We start from the raw sequence: 19,764 nt of genomic DNA on the forward strand, positions 1-19,764 counted from the left end.
TGGCATGCCCACCATAATGGACAGCAGACTCAGAGCAGCAGCCAAAATAATCTGACTTGCAGAGATACATGGTATCAGCTAGTAGATCGCAGCATACCTGGAAGTAAAATATATAGGCAATCTACTAAATTCTTGTTTGAGCTGTATAAGCAGAAGAGTTCTAGGTCAAGTGAACAGAAGTCTAACTTGAATTACAAAAACAGAGAGTCTCGGCCTCTTAATCAACTCCCAGACTTGAGAAAGTTTATAGACCCAGAGCCCATTTAATGAGAGGAAGGCCCAGTATCCTTGGGAAAGGACCCTGTTACATTGCCCCAAATTTACACTGTTAACATTCCTCCCATCTTACCCCGAGGAGACCTATGGCCTTTTGCCAGGGTAACTGTGCATTGGGGAAAAGGAAATAACCAGATATTTTATGGATTACTAGACACTAGCTCAGAAGTGACAGTTATTTCAGGAGACCTAAAACATCACTCTGGTCCACCAGTCAGAGTAGGGGCTTAAGGAGGTCAGGCGATTGATTGAATTTAGCTCAGGTCCATCTCACAGTGGGTCCAGGGGGTCCCCAGACCCATTCTGTGATTATTTCCCCAGTTCTGAAATGCTTAATTGGAATTGATGTACTCAGTAACTAGCAGAAACCCACATTGTTTCCCTGACTTGTGGAATGAGGGCTATTATGGTAGGAAAGGCCAAGTGGAAGGCACTGTAACTGTCTCTACCCAGCAAAACAGTAAATCACAAGCAATATTAGATTCCTGGAAGGATTTCAGATATTCGTGGCACTCTTAAGGACTTAAAAGAATGCAGGGATGGTGATTCTCACCACATCCCCATTCAATTCTCCTATCTGGCCTGTGCAGGGAACAGATGGATCTCAGAGGATGACAGTGAATTATTGTTAACTTAACCAGGTAGTGACTCCAATTGTAGCTGCTGTCCCATGTGTGATATCATTGCCTGAGCAGATCAATGCAATCCCTGGTACCTGGTATGCAACTACTGGCAAATGCCTTTTTCTCAACAGCTGTCAGTAAGAACCACCAGAAATGGTTTGTGTTCAGCTAGGAAAGCCAGCAGTATACATTCACTGTCCTACTTCAGGGACATATCAACTCTGCCCAGCCCTGTATTATAATATTTTCTGCAGGGATCTTGATCATTTCACCCTCCCACAAGACATGACACTGGTCCATTATATTGATGATATCATGTTGATTGGATCTAGTGAGCAAGAACTAGCAACTACTCTAGACTTATTGGTAAGACATTTCCATATCAGAGGATGAGAGACAAATCCAACAAAAGTACAGGGGCCTTCCACTTCAATGAAGTTTCTATGTGTCCAGTGGTGTGGGACATGTTGAGATATCCCTTCTAAGGAGAAGGATAAGCTGTTGCATTAAGCCCCTCCTACTACCAAAAAAGAGGCACAATAACTATTCGGCCTCTTTGGATTTTAGAGAAAACATATTCCTCATTTGGGTGTGCTACTATGGCCTATTTACCAATTCACCGGAAAAGCTGCTAGTTTTGAGTGGGGACCAGAAGAGGAGGCTCTGTAACAGGTCCAGGCTTCTGTGCAAGATGCTCTGCCGCTTGGGCCATATGACCCGGCAGATCCAATGGATGCTGGAAGTGTCAGTGGCAAATAAATGTGCAATCTGGAGCCTTTGGCAGGCTCCTATAGGTGAATCACAACAAAGGCCCTTAGGATTTTTTAGTAAAGTCTTACAATCCTCTGCAGATAACTACTCTTCTTTTGAGAAACAGCTCTTGGCCTGCTACTGGGTATTAGTAGAGACTGAATGTTAAACCATTGGCCACCAAGTTATCATGAGACCTGAGTTGCCCATCATGAGCTGGAAGTTGTCTCACCCACCAAGCTATAAAGTTGGGTGTGCACAGCAGCACTACATAATAAAATGGAAATGGTATATAAGAGATGGGGTTCAAGCAGGTCCTGAAGGCACACGTAAGCTACATGAGAAAGTGGCCCAATGCCCATGACCTACACTCCTGCCACTTTACCTTCTTTTTCCCAAACCAGAGCTATGGCTTCTTGGAGAGTTCCTTAAGTCAGTTGACTAAGGAAGAGAAAACTTGGGCCCAGTTTACAGATGGTTCTGTATAACTAAGGTACTACCTAAAACTGGACAGCTGTAACACTACAGCCCCTTTCTGGGATGTCCTTGAAGGACAATGTTGAGAGGAAATCTTAATGGATGGAACTTTGAGCAGTACACCTTGTTCATTTAACTTAGAAGTAGAAGTGCCCAAAAGTGCATTTGTATTCTGATTCATTGTCTGTTGCTAATGATTTGACTATATGGTCAGGGACTTGGAAGGAGTATGATTAGAAAATTGGTGACAAAGAAGTCTGAGGAAGAGGTAGGTGGATAGACCTTCTTGAGTGGGCAAAAAAAATGAAGGTATCTGTGTCCCATGTGAATGCACACCAGAAGGTGACTTCAGCAGAGGAAGGTTTTAATAATCAAGTGGATAAGATGACCTGTTCTGTGGATACAAGTCATCCTCTTCCCCCAGTCACTCCTGCCATTGCTCAATGGGCTCATGAACAAAGTGGGCATGGTGGTAAAGATAGAGGTTATGTCTGGGCCCATGACATGGACTTCTCACCAAGGCCAACTTGGTTATGGCCACAGCTATATGCCCAATCTTCCAGCAGCAGAGATGTACACGCAGTCCCTGACATGGCACCATTCCCTGAGGTGATCAGCCTGCTACCTGGTGACAAGTTGAATACATTGGACCACTTCTGTCATGGAAGGTGCAGTGATTTGTTCTAATTGGAATAGACACATACTCCAGATATGGATTGGCCTTCCTAGCCAGCAATGCTTCTGCCAAAACTCCCATCCATGGACTTATGGAATGTCTTATCACTATCATGGTAGTCCACATAGCATTGTTTCTGATAAAGAACCTACTCACAGCAAATGAAGTGTGGAATTAGGCACATACTCAAAGAATTCTCTAGTCTTACTATTTTCCCCATCATACAGAGGCAACTGGTTTGATAGGACGTTAGGATGTTCTTTTAATGACCCAACTGCACCAACTAGATGGCAACATCTTGCAGGGCTAGAGCAATGTTCTCCAGGAGACTTTGTATGCTCTAAATCAGTGTCCACAATATAATGCTGCTTTTCCCATAGACAGAATTCATGGGTCCAGGAATCAAGGGGTGAAAATGGGAGTGGTACCACTCTCCATCACTCCTAGTGATCCACTAGAAAATATTTGCTTTCTGTCCCTGAAACCTTAAGCTCTGCTGGTCTATAGGTCTTATTTCCAAAAGAAGGAGTGCTCCCACCAAGTGACAAAACAATGATTCCATTGAACTGGGAGTTAAGACTGTTACTTGGCTGCTTAGTGCTTCTCAAGCCTTCAAATCAACAGACAAGGAAGGTGATGACTGTAGTGTCTGGGGTCATGGACCCTGATTATTAAGGGGAAATAAGACTGCAACTACACATGGAGGTAAAGAAGAGTTTTCTTGGAATGCAGGAGATCCCTTTGGGCGTCTCTTAGTACTGCCATACCCTGTGATTAAAGTAAATGGAAAAGTGCAACAACCCAATACAGGCAGAGCTACCAATGGCCCATAAACTTCAGAAATGAAGATTTGGGTAACCCCACCAGGGAAAGAGCCACAGCCAGTGGAAATGCTTGCTGAGAGTAAAAGGACATTGGAATGGGTAATGGGAGAAGGGAGTGAAAAATATGAACTATGACTATGTGACCAGTTACAGAAATGAGAACTGTGATGATATGAATAATTACCTCACTGTTCTTGTATGAGCATGTTTGTATTTATACATAAAGCAATAACTTGTTTTCTTATCATATGAGATGTTACATTGTTTATGTTATAATATTTATGTAATAGGATATCAAGTTGAGTGAATGGTACCTGAGGAGTTACACCCTATTCTGGAGAGACTTAGTACATTTACAGTAGTTCACAGGACAATTGAGTATTGTTAATTGAAAAACGGCTGTTATTGTGCTCTGCTTAGAAATTAAGCACATTTCAAGTTGATGTGTATAACTGCCAAGTTGACAAGGGATGAACTGTGATGATTAGGTTTTGGTGTCAACTTGGCCAGGTAATGATGCCCGCTTTTCTGGTCAGGCAAACACTGGCCTAACTGTTGCTAAAAGGATATTTTGTGGCTGATTGAGAAATCAGAAGGCTGGTTTATTAAATCATCAGTCAGTTCATTGCAACTGTGGCTGATTACATCTATAATCAAGTAAGGTATGTCTCCCACAAATGAGATAACCCAATCATTGGGATTTGATCCAATCAGTTGAAGACTTTTAAGAGAGGGAAGAAAATTTTCACTGCTTCTTCAGCTAGCAAGCCTCTCCTATGGAGTTCATCAAGATCCTTCATCAGAGCTGCCAGCTCCACAGCCTGCCCTACAGATATTGGACTTTTGCATCTCCAGTTGCATGAGACACTTTTATCAATCTCATATTTATAGATATCTCCTGTTGGTTCTGTTTCTCTAGAGAACCCTGAGTAACACATCTACCTTCAAAAATTATGTAGTCTCACATAACTAACACAACACAGAGAAATCAATGTCAGTTACTCCTGTGACTGAAATATTCAACAAAATGTCTAGAAATATGGTTTTGGAACCAAAGCATTATGTATTCTGAATTCACAATACATTAAAATAAGTATAACATAACCACATAAAATTGAGTTTCATGGCCATTTTTAGACATAGCAATATAGATGTTTCAATTGAACTTTGCTAATTTTTATGGACTTAACCAAATGCAAGACAGAAATAGCATGCTTATATCATAATAGCACATCTCTAAGGATGGAGGTATGGAAAGATGATTGCGCACATTTCCTGTCTGTATGGAATTCACAATTTAACAAAACCTACTTTATAATCCACTAAAAAGAGATAAAGACAAATTTAATCCTTTGCTCTATTTCACATCTGTGGTGAATCTTCACTTCTCCTTCAAATGTGCTATTCACACAAGATTGGTATTTATTTTAGCAATCTAGAAAGCAGAATGTAGTATCACCACAATGTATTTGTTGTTCTTTATCACTGTAGATTTTAAGTAAATACGCTATTCCTCCCAGTGCTATAGATCACAATTCAGAGCCCTCTTCAGACTGGTTCACTATTATGAAATCCCTGTATTTCTGGGCTCCTGCTTTAGTAGTTTGTAGTGGCTGAGAGCTGTGTACCTCAGAGAAAATATATTCTTGAACCTAATCCATTCCTGTGGGTGTGGATTTTTGTAAATACGGCATTATGATGAGGTTGCTTCAGTTAGGATGTGACCAAATTGACTCAGGATGGGTCTCAATCCTATTATTGAAGCCTCATAGGAAAGGCCACAGAGAGAGAAAAAACAAATGGGAGCAGTTAGAAGCTGAATATCGATGGAACCTGGAAGAGGAAAGAGAAGCCAAGAGAGGGTACCATGTGTACTGCCATGTGAAAGAAAAGCCAAGGACCATGGATAATCAGCAGCCAGCTCCAGAATGCCACAGTCTTCTGGGAGAAATCATTGCTTTGATACCATTTTGATTTTGGACTTATCCTAGCTTCAAAACCAAATGCCAATAAATTGCCATTGTTTAAGCAAACCCATTGCATGGTATTTACTTTAGTGGTCAGGAAAACTAAAACACAGTTACAGGTATCATTCTGGTACACATCCTACTAGATGTGAATATTATCTCCTCTGAAATTCATATGCACATTCTTAGCACAATTTTAAAATATGTTCATAAAATAGCATGTATTACTAAAAAATTTTAGGAAAAAAAACACATGGCAACATCAATGGAAAAAAATCTTATTTTGCCACTTGGTCATTCAACACTATTGATTTTTACTGAACCTTCATCATATTATCAGCCAGTCTCCAGTCTGTTAATTCCTCTCTTTCCCTCCCTCTTCCCTTTCTTTAGCTCTTCATCAATTATGCTATTGCAGATGCTTGGTAAAACTTCCAATTCCACGTAAATGTGTATGTGTGTGAGTGTGTGTGTATGTGCATATATGTGTGTATGGTAGTTGGTGCAGTATGGTTGACATTTATTGCAATTATTTAGTGGTTACAAGACAATCCAGGCTTTGAATTTCTTCTTCAGTCAGTTTTGGTAGATTTTTTTTTCTAGGAACTTGCACACTTTCTAGGAATTCATATTGTGCAAATTTGATAGCATAAATTTGTTCATGATGGTTTCTTATTGACTTTTTAAGTTAAAAATTAAAGTCACAAAACTTAAGTGTACAAATTATGACTTCTTGCTGTTGTCTATATCTTTAGAATTACCCCCCAGAACAAGATAAAGAAGAAATTTAGCACCCTAACACGTTTACTCATGCCCTTTCTGAGTTGCTCTTTCTGATAAACACAATTCTGGTTTTGATTTTCATTGGTTAGTTTTGACTAATTTTCAACCCCATATAATTATTAAAGATGTATTTTTTTGTGCCTAGCTTATTTCTCTTAATATTATGCCTGAGAAAATGATCCATATTTTTGTGTGTAACTATTGGGATATATTTTACAAATTTTGTATAATGCTATTTTAGGGACATATCACAATAAATCAATTTTACTTTTGATAGAAATTTGAGTTGTTTTTAGTGTTTTTAATAAAAATAAAGCTTCTGTAAATACTCTTGAACATATCTTTTTCTGGACTCCAGAATTCTTACTTTGTGACTCTTATTAGTGTTTTAATGGCCATGGTATCATTGCAGTATCACATTTTCTATTCTATTATGGGTTATAATTTGTTATTTTTGCGTTTTTCCATTTTTTCTGATTAACCTCATTAAAATTTTGCAATTTTTATTTTCTTTACAGAGAATCACTATTAGGTGTGTTGAGCTATCTTACCATGCATTTCTTTCATTGATTTCGTTTCTTTGCTGTTTCATTCTTACAGATGTTGCGATGTTGGGTTTCTTGTACTGTTCAATTTATAATTTCATGGAATGGACAATCAGAACATTAGTTATTGCCTTTTTTTCTATTTCAGGCGCAGCTGGCTATACATTTCCCTCTGAATATTGTTACTGTTTCAGCTGCATTGCATAGGTTTTTAAATGGAATATTCTTGTTATCATTCTGTTCAAACTTTTATAATTTCCATTCACATTTGGGGCTTGAATTATTTAGAAATATGCTTTCCAAATTTTGAAAATAACAGACATTACTAGTTAAATTTTTGTTATGAACTTCTAGCTTAAAGGCATTATGGTCTATTTTAGTTTCTAAGCTCCAGAATGTAATATACCTGGAATGGAATGACTTTTAAAAAGGGAATTTATTAAGTTCCAAGTTCACAGGTCTAAGGCCATGAAAATGTCCAAATCAAGGCACCAACAAGGGTTACCCTCACTCAAGAAAGGCTGATGCTGTCCAGAACTCCTCTGTCAGCTGGGAAATCACCTGACTGGTATCTGCTGAGGTCTCAGCTTCTGTACACCTCTCTCAGCTGGGAGGGCACATGGTAACATCTGCCAGCTTTCTTCCCTTATTTCATAAGGCTTCCTTGAGGCAATTTTCCTTCTGCTTTTCCAAAGATCTCTAGCTGTCTGGGCTCTGTTGGCTCTGAGCTTTTTCCAAAATGGTTCCCGCTCAAAGGGCTCCAATAAGCAACCCCACCTTGAATGGATGGAGACACATCTCCATGGAAAAATACCTAACTAATAGATCCCATAAACACATTTGGGTGGGTCACATCTCCATGGAAATAATAAAAAGACCCCACCCAGCAAGTAATATAGAACAATGATTAGAGATGACTTTTCTGTGGTATATGACAGTTTCAAACTGGCACATGGTCCAGAAATATACTCTGATCGTTTCAGTCGCTTCAAATTTGTTGAAAATTGCTTCATGTATAATGGATTTTCAAGTGTACTGTCTATTATATAGGATAATGAATACTTTAATTTTTTGTAGACTTATGTCTCTTAAATGCCCATCAATTGAAGATTGTTAATTTGTTGTTTCATTGTCATTATAGATTTTTATTGTCTTTTTTTAAATCGGTGTCTGAGAGAAATGTGTTAAAATAAAACTCCTCATACATTTAAGGTTTGCCTATATTGCCTTATGATTTCTCTGTTTCTGCTTTATCCATTGTATACTATGGTAACAGCTGATTATATATTTTAATTATACCAAGCATTCAGTTTAATTTTTTTAATTGTAAATTTATTGTGTTTATGTATGTCTAGCTTATTCTATGTTGTTTATTTTCCTCTCCTTCTTTGATATTCTGTATTTGGATTTTTTCTTTTTTAATTTTGTGTTTTCCCTCAGGCAGTTTGAGAGGCACAATCTCTGTCTTTATTTTTTTTAGTTTTCTCCTTAGGGATGGCAACATGCATACTTAAATAAAAAAGTAAAATTGATTAATATATTTTCATTCCGCTGGAGATAAAGGACCTTAGAACATTTAAACTCTTATGTATCACTCTTCACTTGGAGTACTTCTCTTTCATTATTATTTTATTCTTTCTCTGGGACCATACTATGAGTGATTATGGATATAGTCTTATATGATCAATTATTTTTCATTTGCCTATTTTTACTAATTACATTGTTCTTCATTTCTTCTTCCATGTAGAATCTGTTCCTTATTTATGAAACATTCCTTTACAATTTAATTTAGTGAGGGGCCACTGTCATCAAACTATGTTTTTGTTTCTCTGAAATGTCTTTATTTTTCATTTATTTCTGAAAGTAATTTTTGGTGGCTGCAAAATTATGTACTGTTAGTTTTTTTCCCCAAGACATTGAAGATATCAATCTTGTTTCTGATTTCTATTATTGCTATTGATAAATCAGCTGCTAATCTAAGAGCTAAAACTTCAGAGATAATCTCTTTTCCACTATTTTCCCTACTGGTTTTTTTTTCTATTATCTTTTGTTTTCTGCAATGTCAAATGATGTATTTAGGTGTACATATCTTTTTATTTATTCTGCTTAGCATTCTTAGAGCTTCTGGAATCAACAGAAGGCATTTGAATTCAAACGTTGATTGGCCCTATTTCTCTCTGTTCTCCTGGAACTACAATTCAATGCAATTTTAAGATCCTTCTGATACTTTGTCTCTCTCAACCTTTTTTTTTCTTTTCTATTTTCCATCTTTTTTTCTCTCTTTGCTACATTACGGATAATTATTTTTCAGTTTACTGATTCTTTAATTCTTTCTAATCTGCTGTTATATCATTTACATTTCTACAAGGAACCCATGAGGAAATACTGTTAACATTCCCCTTTTTCACATTAAGTAACCAAAATACCACCAGCTTGGACAGCTTGTCCAGTTGCAAAGCTGGACAAGAAACCTGTGGTACTTTTAAACATGTTTTAAACCATTGAAGTATATTTGCTGGTGTCTTATATAAGAGTTCAAAGGAAGCTGAACAATTATTTGTTTTCATGAAACATACCTTTTGGGCAGATCTGACTTATTTCAGCAAACAAAGAAACAAAGATGATAATCATGTTAGGAAGCATGGGTTCTAATGACATCTTTATTACAGTTTCAAAATCTGAGGCAGAGGATGCACAAGTAGTCAGTGGTAGAATGCTCCCTGTCCACACACGAGACCCAGATTCGATTCCTGGACCACGCAGCACCCCCCCACAACTGCCCCCCTCCAAAAAATTCCAGGGCAGATAAAAAATTGTTAAGGCCTCATTTTCATTATGTTAGAAGAGATTACAAAGATCATGAAGTCCAATGTCTACCAACCTGTTTTTATATTGGGTCTTTTAATGCAAATAGAATATTAACAGTCACTTCACATATAAAGCAGAAAAATATTTTTTTAATAAAGTGATGGAAGGTGCTAGATGCTTGTCTTTATTCCCATCCACTCAATCACTATTTAACAATGCTTCCATCAAATTTATTGTCTACAATGTGTCAGAAATGCCAAGAAGTGGAGAAAGACTAGTATGTACGAGTGCATAAAATTTCCCTTTCTTGGAGATTAGATACTAGAGGGCAACTCAAAGACCTTCTTGAAACCCATAAGATTAAAAAAAAAATCAATACAAATAGATGAGATGAGAAAACTGAGACTTCAGAGAAGGAAACTTTGGTTTTATTTCAAATAGCTGATTTATGAGAGCTGCTATAAGAATCTATATCTCCCAACTGGTAAACTGAAGTTTCTCTCCAGAGCCCTCTGCTATATCATATGTCAATTGTTAAAAGAATTGCAAATATCTGCCTTATTTACCTTGGCATCTTGTGAGAAGGAAAAAGGGGATTTGAGGGTCCCTTTAAATCCTTTTCCTTTTATAGATTTTAATAAATCTCTGGCTTCATACTCATTTTTACTATTTTGTTCTTTTCTGAAACATGAGTTTACCACTCAGGGGACAGAGTAGATGATTCTGTCAAGACATGTCTGTAGAAGAAAAAATAGTGAAATGATTCAGTTAATGCAGTAAAGCCAGTAAATTTATTTAGTGTCAATTGATCAAAATTTTTAGATAGTTTATTGATATTTTAACCAAATTCTCTGTTTTCTTATAATAAAGACATGATTCCACCTACTACCAAACATAGTAAAGATTTTACAAAATGCACGGCTTTTACTTTTTTTTTTAACAAAGCATTTTTTTTTTTATTTTATTATTTTTTGTTTGTTTGTTTGTTTTTTTTTACATGGGCTGGGGCCGGGAATCGAACCGGGGTCCTCCGGCATGGCAGGCAAGCACTCTTGCCCGCTGAGCCACCGCGGCCCCAGCTTTTACTTTTTAAAATCATTTTGGAAATGTTAAATAACATTTCAGAACTCAAGGAACAGTTTCCCAGAAAGTGAGAAAGTGCAAGCACAGGAGACATTATGTCAAGAAAAGCAAGCCACATTTAACATTTAGACTAGGCACCAATTAATATAAAAATAAATATTCCACCAAGATTTCTATTTAGCTAATGTGACGTCAGTTCTACACTGTAACTACTCACATTGCCAAGAAACAGAATTAAATACCAACGATTACATGCACCTATAATTTTGTAGGTAATCCTCATTCTTTCATAACTGTCTGTAACTCTAAGCATAAACATATCTAAATATTCATATTTCCAGAAATTAACACAGGCACAATTCATAATTTAAAAATATATTTCAGCTTTTGAAATGTTAGCTATGGTACCAAGCAAACCATAATTCATGATCCCATGTTCTCTTAAAATAAAGAAGAAAGGATACCCAGGAAACGATAAATTCTTGATGACCAAAAAGACAATTCAGATGGACTGATGAAAAAAGGTAACCAAGAAAGAGAATGTGGCAAGATTTTTAAGAAGCATTCATGGCATTTATGATCATCAGTAACATTTGTGGTCACGAGTGTAAGCAGAGACTGACCAAAATTGGATGTGAATTGATTATCTACAAGACCATAGAGTTCTACTACTCAGACGGGAAACACTGTGCAATCCTGATACTGGGATATATTCTCATCTCAGTTGTTTGAGTTTCCTTCTGTGATTGACAGAAACATGAGTTCAGGCTGGTTACTAATAGTTTAATCCAGTGTGGCAACCACAGGGCATGATATGGGACAAGTGATGGCTCTAATTCATACAACGAATGCACACCAAGCAACATTCCCCCATACATTTGTCCAGTCCTCCCGGAGGTTTCCTACTAATCGGACTCTAGAGGAAGTCTGCATCCTCAGAATCAGGCCTTTTATGTTCCCCTTGGCCTACTGACTGAGAAATCATGGCCCACATTTATGCAAGAGTTTTGTTAATTCAGAGCTACATTAATGTCTGCTTTTGTATTTTCTACATAAAACTCGTAATATAGCAAGTAAAACTATTTGAATGCATTCAACATCTGGACCAGAAGAAATAGGCTTTAAAATCTAGATTCATAGTGGCTTAGGGAATCTACTTTGTATTTTCAGATTTTTTAGTAACTACAGAATGCAGACCCTGAGGTAACAGAGGTGTTGAATTGGTAACTTTCAGAGTGTGGTTTTATCTCCATGTGTTTTCCATCCACATGACATGCACCATCCTCTCCATCCTTCTGAATTGTGTTGTCATTGAGACACTTTACTGATATCCTGTCAAACATCTACAGGCCCAGTGATTTAACCTAGAATTAGTGTTCAGCCAGTTGAATTCCTATTTAAACATGAAACTTTGAAATTAAATAAGTGTAAATTTGGAATATAAATGTTTTATTGAGTCTAACGCTAGAACATTTAAAATAAATTACATAGAAACATTATGGATTATTCACCTATTTCTCTCTATTCTTTATTTTCCTTTATGCTGATATAAATGACTTTGCCTGACTTCTTTAAAATTTGGTTTAAAAACTGATCTTTGTTTTACAAAAACAAATGTCAAATTTTATACAGAATTCTATGGGAATTTATAGTCATTACTACAAATTTATGTTTTTATATATAATTTGCATACAATGTGCCTTTAGGCAAGAAGTGGGGAATCAAATCTGTGTTTTCAAGATCAGAAACTTGGTTCAGGTCTTGGAATTTAGTGAGGGAAATATCTATTTTTATAAGGATGAAAACCTATGGCTCTTCTTGCATTCTTGTATTTTTTTTTTTAATCTTTTATACATGTTAAGCAGCACCCTTTTGTCTGTAAGATTATCTTACTTTTAGGGATGCCATACTCTATTAACCATCTCAGCTCCCTGCAGGTCATACCCCCTTGGCTGTTCTTCTGACCTTGTTGGTTGTCATGATAATTATAGAGTCCTGGTTTGGGATGGTTAAGCGCTACCACCTGACCTTTATTACTTCTTGGCACCATTATCTCCAAGTACTTTAATAAGCCCAGCTCTGCACAGCCCCGCCTGCAGAGGAGTACGGGACAGATCTCCCTTGTTATCTCGGTGTCCCTGTCCTCAGCACATTCTGCACAGCTTTGGCCAATGGTGTACACCCTGGACCTTCTCCTGGAAGATAACTTCACTGTGGGTCTTTAAGCCTTATGCTATATAAACATTCCAGCATGCCTACTTCCCTGCGCCTCTTTTTTCTCCCTGTATTAAGTGACAAGGCAACTTAGACGTTGCTACTTCACTGAGTGTGGGCCATATTTTTCAGCTTTCTAAGAGCCACCACAGCAGTGAATGTACCCGGTCCCTTCAGTTCCTCATCAGGGTATGAAATCCTGTATCTTAAGAAAGTATCCCCTAGCCAATAAATTCTGCTCATCCAGGCCTAAATTCAGGCTCCCTTGCTTAAGAGCCCTCAAAACCAATCCTAGTGGTACTGTCCTGGCTCCAACTGTACATACTCACTGGTTCTCGAAATTCTTTAACATCTATGCTCTCTTCTCAATTATTGGAACCGGCACACCCCATCTGAATTTTGCCGGGATCTGTTGACTGAGAAATTACAAACTAAGCTAGAAGGCTCAAAGGCATTTATTTGGTGTCTTAAAAACTAAAATTCAGAGAGCACAGATATAGGTAACAGCCCAAATCATTCCCAAGCTTGGTGTTGGCAGGCAAGGGTTTTTAAAGAAAAAGATTACATAAGTTGTTTGTGATTGGTGTTTATTTGAGGTGCTCCAAATGTCCTTCAGGTTAGATGCTTTATGAATTCTTATTTTGTGGCTTGTTTCTGGTGTCGAGATATCCTTAGGGTTTTGAGGAAGACTACTGCTTAAGGCTTTGCACACTTCAGCAGTTTGCCATAGCTGGATGAGATTTGCATAGAATAACCTCCATAATGACTTCTAGCCTCCATTTAAAAACCTGTAGCCAATGTAACTCTATTTCCTTTTATTTCCTTTTACAGATTTAAGCCTTATTACTGTTCTAACAGCAAGGAGTAGTCAAGGGGAAAGTTCATGATGAGGTATCTGTGGCTCTGTGGAGGAGAGGCTTCTGCAACATATTCTGGCACAACTTCTTAGCCCTAACTGGAGAAGGGCCAGCCACCAGAGCAAACAGAGGATCCTGGGAGGGGGTTGTAAAACTGATATCCCGACTTCCGGAGAAGATGGCGGCTTAGTAAGACGCGCGGGTCTTAGTTCCTCCTCCAGAAAAGCAACTAAAGAAACAGAAACAATACGAAACAGCTCCCGGAGTCACGACAGAGACCAAAAAGACAGCGTACCCCATTCTGGAACAGCTGAACGGGCAGGGAGAATCTGCTGCGGTGAGATACCCGAGGGGCGCGCGTTTTCCCGGCCGGGGCTGCTGGCGACTGGGGTCCCCTCCACGCACGTGGCTCCCCGGTCTGACTGGGAACGTTGGATAGGGGGGCCCTCCCGTCACGCTTGGCGTTTCGGGCCAGCTGGGCAATTAGGACCGGCACTCTCCCAAGCCGCAGCAGCCAGCGACCCCCGCCTCCACGCGCGGTTTCCCGGGCCGACTGCCGTGCAGACAGACGAGCGCCACGAGCGCCACCTACTGGGCAGGAAAAGAAAAACAGAGCCCAGAGATTTCACAGAAAAAGCTTTCAACCAGCTGGGTCCCACACCCAGGGAAATCTGATCAAATGCCCAGACACCAGCAGAAAATAATGGATGACGCTCGGAAAATTGAAGATATGGCCCAGTCAAAGGAACAAACCAATAGTTCAAATGAGATACAGGAGCTGAGACAACTAATGCTGAATATACGAACAGAAATGGAAAAACTCTTCAAAAACCAAATCAATAAATTGAGGGAGGACATGAAGAAGACATGGGCTGAACAAAAAGAAGAAATAGAAAATCTGAAAAAACAAATCACAGAACTTATGGGAGTGAAGGACAAAGAAGAAAAAATGGAAAAAACAATGGATACCTACAATGGTAGATCTAAAGAGACAGAAGCTACAATTAGTGAACTGGAGGATGGAACATCTGAATTCCAAAAAGAAACAGAAACTATAGGGAAAAGAATGGAAAAACTTGAGCAGGGGATCAGGGAACTGAATGACAATATGAAGCGCACAAATATACGTGTTGTGGGTGTCCCAGAAGGAGAAGAGAAGGGAAAAGGAGGAGAAAAACTAATGGAAGAAATTATCACTGAAAATTTCCCAACTCTTATGAAAGACCTAAATTTGCAGATCCAAGAAGTGCAGCGCACCCCAAAGAGAATAGACCCAAATAGGCGTTCTCCAAGACACTTACTAGTTAGAATGTCAGAGGTCAAAGAGAAAGAGAAGATCTTGAAAGCAGCAAGAGAAAAACAATCTGTCACATACAAGGGAAACCCAATAAGACTATGTGTAGATTTCTCAGCAGAAACCATGGAAGCTAGAAGACAGTGGGATGATATATTTAAATTACTAAAAGAGAAAAACTGCCAACCAAGACTCCTATATCCAGCAAAATTGTCCTTCAAAAATCTTGAAGGAGAAATTAAAACATTTATAGACAAAAAGTCACTGAGAGAATTTGTGACCAACAGACCAGCTCTGCAAGAAATACTAAAGGGAGCACTAGAGTCAGATATGAAAAGACAGAAGAGAGAGGTATGGAGTAAAGTGTAGAAAGAAGGAAAATCAGATATGATATATATAATACAAAAGCCAAAATGGTAGAGGAAAATATTATCCAAACAGTAATAATGCTAAAAGTTAATGGACTGAATTTCCCAATCAAAAGACATAGAATGGCAGAATGGATTACGACCCAGCAATACCACTGCTAGGTATCTACTCAAGGGACTTAAGGGCAAAGACACAGACGGACATTTGCACACCAGTGTTTATAGCAGCATTATCTACAATTGCAAAGAGATGGAAACAGCCAAAATGTTCATCAACAGACGAGTGGCTAAACAAACTGTGGCGTATACCTACGATGGAATATTATGCAGCTTTAAGACAGACTAAACTTATGAAGCATGTAATAACATGGATGGACCTAGAGAACATTATGCTGAGTGAGTCTAGCCCAAAACTAAAGGACAAATACTGTAAGGTCCCACTGATGTGAACCGACATTCGAGAATCAGCTTGGAATATATCATTGGTAACAGAGACCAGCAGGAGTTAGAAACAGGGTAAGATAATGGGTAATTGGAGCAGAAGGGATACAGACTGTGCAACAGGACTAGATACAAAAACTCAAAAATGGACAGCACAATAATACCTAAGTGTAATGTAACTAGGTTGGAACACTGAATGAAGCTGCACCTGAAATATGGTTTTTTGTTTGTTTGTTTGTGTGTTTGCATCTTTTGTTTTTGTTTTTTTTCTTTTTCCTTTTTATATATATATATATATATTATTAGTATTATTATTTTAATTCTCTTCTCTATATTAACATTCTATATCTTTTTCTGCTGTTTTGCTAGTTCTTTTCCTAAATCGATGCAAATGTACTAAGAAATGATGATCATACATCTATGTGATGATACTAAGAATTACTGAGTGCATTTGTAGAATGGAATGATTTCTAAATGTTGTGTTAATTTCTTTTCTTTTTTTTGATTAATAAAAAAATTAAAAAAAACAAAAACTGATATCCCTGGGGATATTCATCCAGATACTCTCCTTTATGTTTGTAGGACATAAATGTTTGATTCAACAAAACTTGGGAACTCTTAAAGGTAAAGGCAGTAAGGGTTGTACAAGAGACTTCCAAACCTCACACCATTAAAGATTGTACTTCTAGTTAAAATAGTTTCCAGTCAGAATGTTATAACTGACCAGAAGGATTGCATCTCATATTTACCCACTGTCTTCTGCTGAATTTTGTTTTCTAATTCAGCTCTCCAGATCAAATATAAAATATCTAGCAGAGTTGAGGGTGTTGGACCATGAGAGTTTGCTATGAAGCAAACATCTAAATGCATTTAGAATCAAGTTGTGAGTATACACCAACTGTTTTAGCTTCTTACATGCTAAAGCAAATACTGTACCATACAGTGGATAGCTTAAACAACATGAATTTATTGGCTCACAATTTTGTGGTTAGGAGAAGTCAAAAATCAAGGCTTCAGAAAGGCAATGCTTTCCTCTGAGGAATATGGCATGTTGGGGCTCACTGCTAAGGATCCTTGCTTGGTCCTTGGCTTTTCCATCACATGATGGTGCACATGACAGAGCGTCTCCTTTCTCTTCTGTGTTCCACTGACTTCCAGCATTCAGCGGCTTCCCTGGCTTCCTTTCTGTGTCCAATTTCCCTTGCTTATAAAGACTTCAGTCATTTATGGATTAAAACCCACCCTCACCCAGTTTTGGCTCACCTTAATTAATAACAACTTCAAAGGTCATATTTAAAATGGGCTTATGTCCATAGGGCCAGAGCTTGGACATGAATGTCCTTTCTGTGGGGGGCGATTCAATCTTCAAAACCAACTCTTCAGATATTTTTATCCAACCAAAATATGGTAACTGAAGGTTAAGGATGAATTCTAGTGCAGGTTTCTCAGAATCACTTAACTTACTTGCTGAAAATTAATGCAAATTGTATCTGAATGACTCAAGTAAATCATAAGCAGGGTATTAATCTAGGATACCTAGACTTATGTTGAGATAAGTAGATATAAGTCTTTATAGAATTCCCAAGGCTGGGAACATGTTACAGTTCAGCTCATATTTAGAATGCACTCAGCAGGACCCACATGTAGGGTAATAGTCCCAGAAGTCCCCACTGAGCAGAATTATTAGCATGCTATAATGTGGGACACATAGCATGCTAATAATTCTGCACAGTGGGGGTGTCCCACACCCATAACAGGACTATGATTTTTCACAGAATCCAGCCTCCTTTGGTGATGAGGAAGCAGTATGTCTTTTGGTGGTCTGACCATCTTTAAATTAATACTAATTCTTCTACTGATTACAAGTAATATAGTTTCAAAAATTGGTAATGGTAGGTTAAGTTTCCATTCAAACATTATGGTGGTATAAGATGCTCTACAGAGCTACTCCCCTAAAGAATCTTTGAAGTAGCAAAAATTGGAAAAGACATCTTTCTTGAAACTCTGGAAAACAGCTTTCAGTACTGAAAATTGGTTTCAGTAACTTAGAAAGTGCCAAATCAAGAAAACACAGATTTAAAAATGGTTGGAGAAGTTTGTGGCACACTAACCAGAACCTCTTACAACACTCCTGGTGCAGAGTAGAGCCAGCATGCTCTCTCACTGTGGGTGCCTGGCGTTTTTCTTAGGAGAAGGGTAAACAGTGTGTGCATACTGGGGTGCCTGAATGTCACTTCCAATCTGTTGGTTGGCAGCCAAAAGACCGAACCAGGAAGCTTGCCTCTGGCTCACTCTCCCAGAACTTTCCCTATGTACAGAAGCAGGTTACAGACAACTAAAGCCTTATAAGAAACAATTAAGTCAAAACAGCCTAGGACAAAGGATTATCTGCTTTAAACCTTACAGTAGAGCATCCAGGATGGGGAGGATATCTATATCATAGGGAGTATAAAATACATTGGAACTTCTGTAAATAGAGGGAATTTCTAAGGTTAGAAGCAAGAATAAACCCAGAATAAGACACAGGCCCCAAAGAGACAGAGAAGACCCTACACTTCACATTCACCTCAGCTTATCTTTTTGATAGGAAGACTAAGCTCTGAAGTAGAGCACCAGCCAACTCAGAGCCAACTTGTAATAGCTGTCAAAGATGTTTTATTTGTTGTTTGTTTCTGTTAGCTCCAGGTCCTCAAAGAAATCTCCTAATTTCACTAGCTAAATGTAAACTGAAGGAACAGACACATCAGGGAATAAATTCCAGAGTTAACACATGAAAATATTAAAAGGTACACAATTAAAAGACAAAGGAAAGGGAAATGATGGTCCATCCAAAAGAACCAGATAAAAATCCAGAAACCATCAGTGAGGAAGATTAGACATTGCACATACCAGAAAAAAAGACTTTTAAAAATTGTTCCTCTATATATTCAAGGAATAAAGGAAAACACAGAGAAAGAACTAAAGGATATCAGGAAAACACAGACTGAACAATATGAGAATCTTGATAAAGAGACAAATTTTTAAAAAGAACCAAACAGAAATACTGGAGTTGAAGGCCACAATAACTGAAATGAAAAATTCCCCAGGGGGTGTTTTAACATCAAATTGGACTGACAGAAGAAAGAATCAGTATACCTGAAGATAGGACAGTTGAAATAATTCAGGCTGAGGAGCAAGAAGAAAACAATGAAAAAAGTGAACAGAGGCTAGGAGATCTCTGGGATATCATCAAAGAGTGCCAATAAAAGCATTATGGGAATGCAGAGGGAATATGTATAGAGAGAGAATAGAACTGAAGAAGTATTTAAAATTAAAGGCCAAAAACCTTACAAACTTAATGAAAAAAAGAACGAATAAACACATTCAGAAATCTGAATGAATCCTAACAGGATTAATTCAAAGAGAATTTCCAGACAAAACGTAGGCCAACTGTCAAATGACAAATGACAAGGACAAGGAGGCAATTTTGAAAGCTGCAAGAGAAAAGCAACCTGTTATATAAAATGGAGTCCCAATAAATTTAATGCCAATTTCTTAACAGAAATCATGGAGGCAAGAAGGCAGTGGGATGAATTATGCATAGTGCTGAAGAAACAACAATTTCCAACTGTAATTTTATATCAAAAGAGACAGTTTTTCAAAAATGAGAAAGAAAAGTAGTTAAGCCATTTTGAAAAACAAGAATGAATTTGGAGCATTCACAAGTTCCAATCCTAAAATATATTACACGGCCACAGTAATCAAAACAGCATAGTTCTGGCACCAGGACAGACAGGCA

Source organism: Tamandua tetradactyla, chromosome 8 (genome assembly GCF_023851605.1).
Source record: "Tamandua tetradactyla isolate mTamTet1 chromosome 8, mTamTet1.pri, whole genome shotgun sequence".
NCBI lineage: Eukaryota > Metazoa > Chordata > Mammalia > Pilosa > Myrmecophagidae > Tamandua > Tamandua tetradactyla.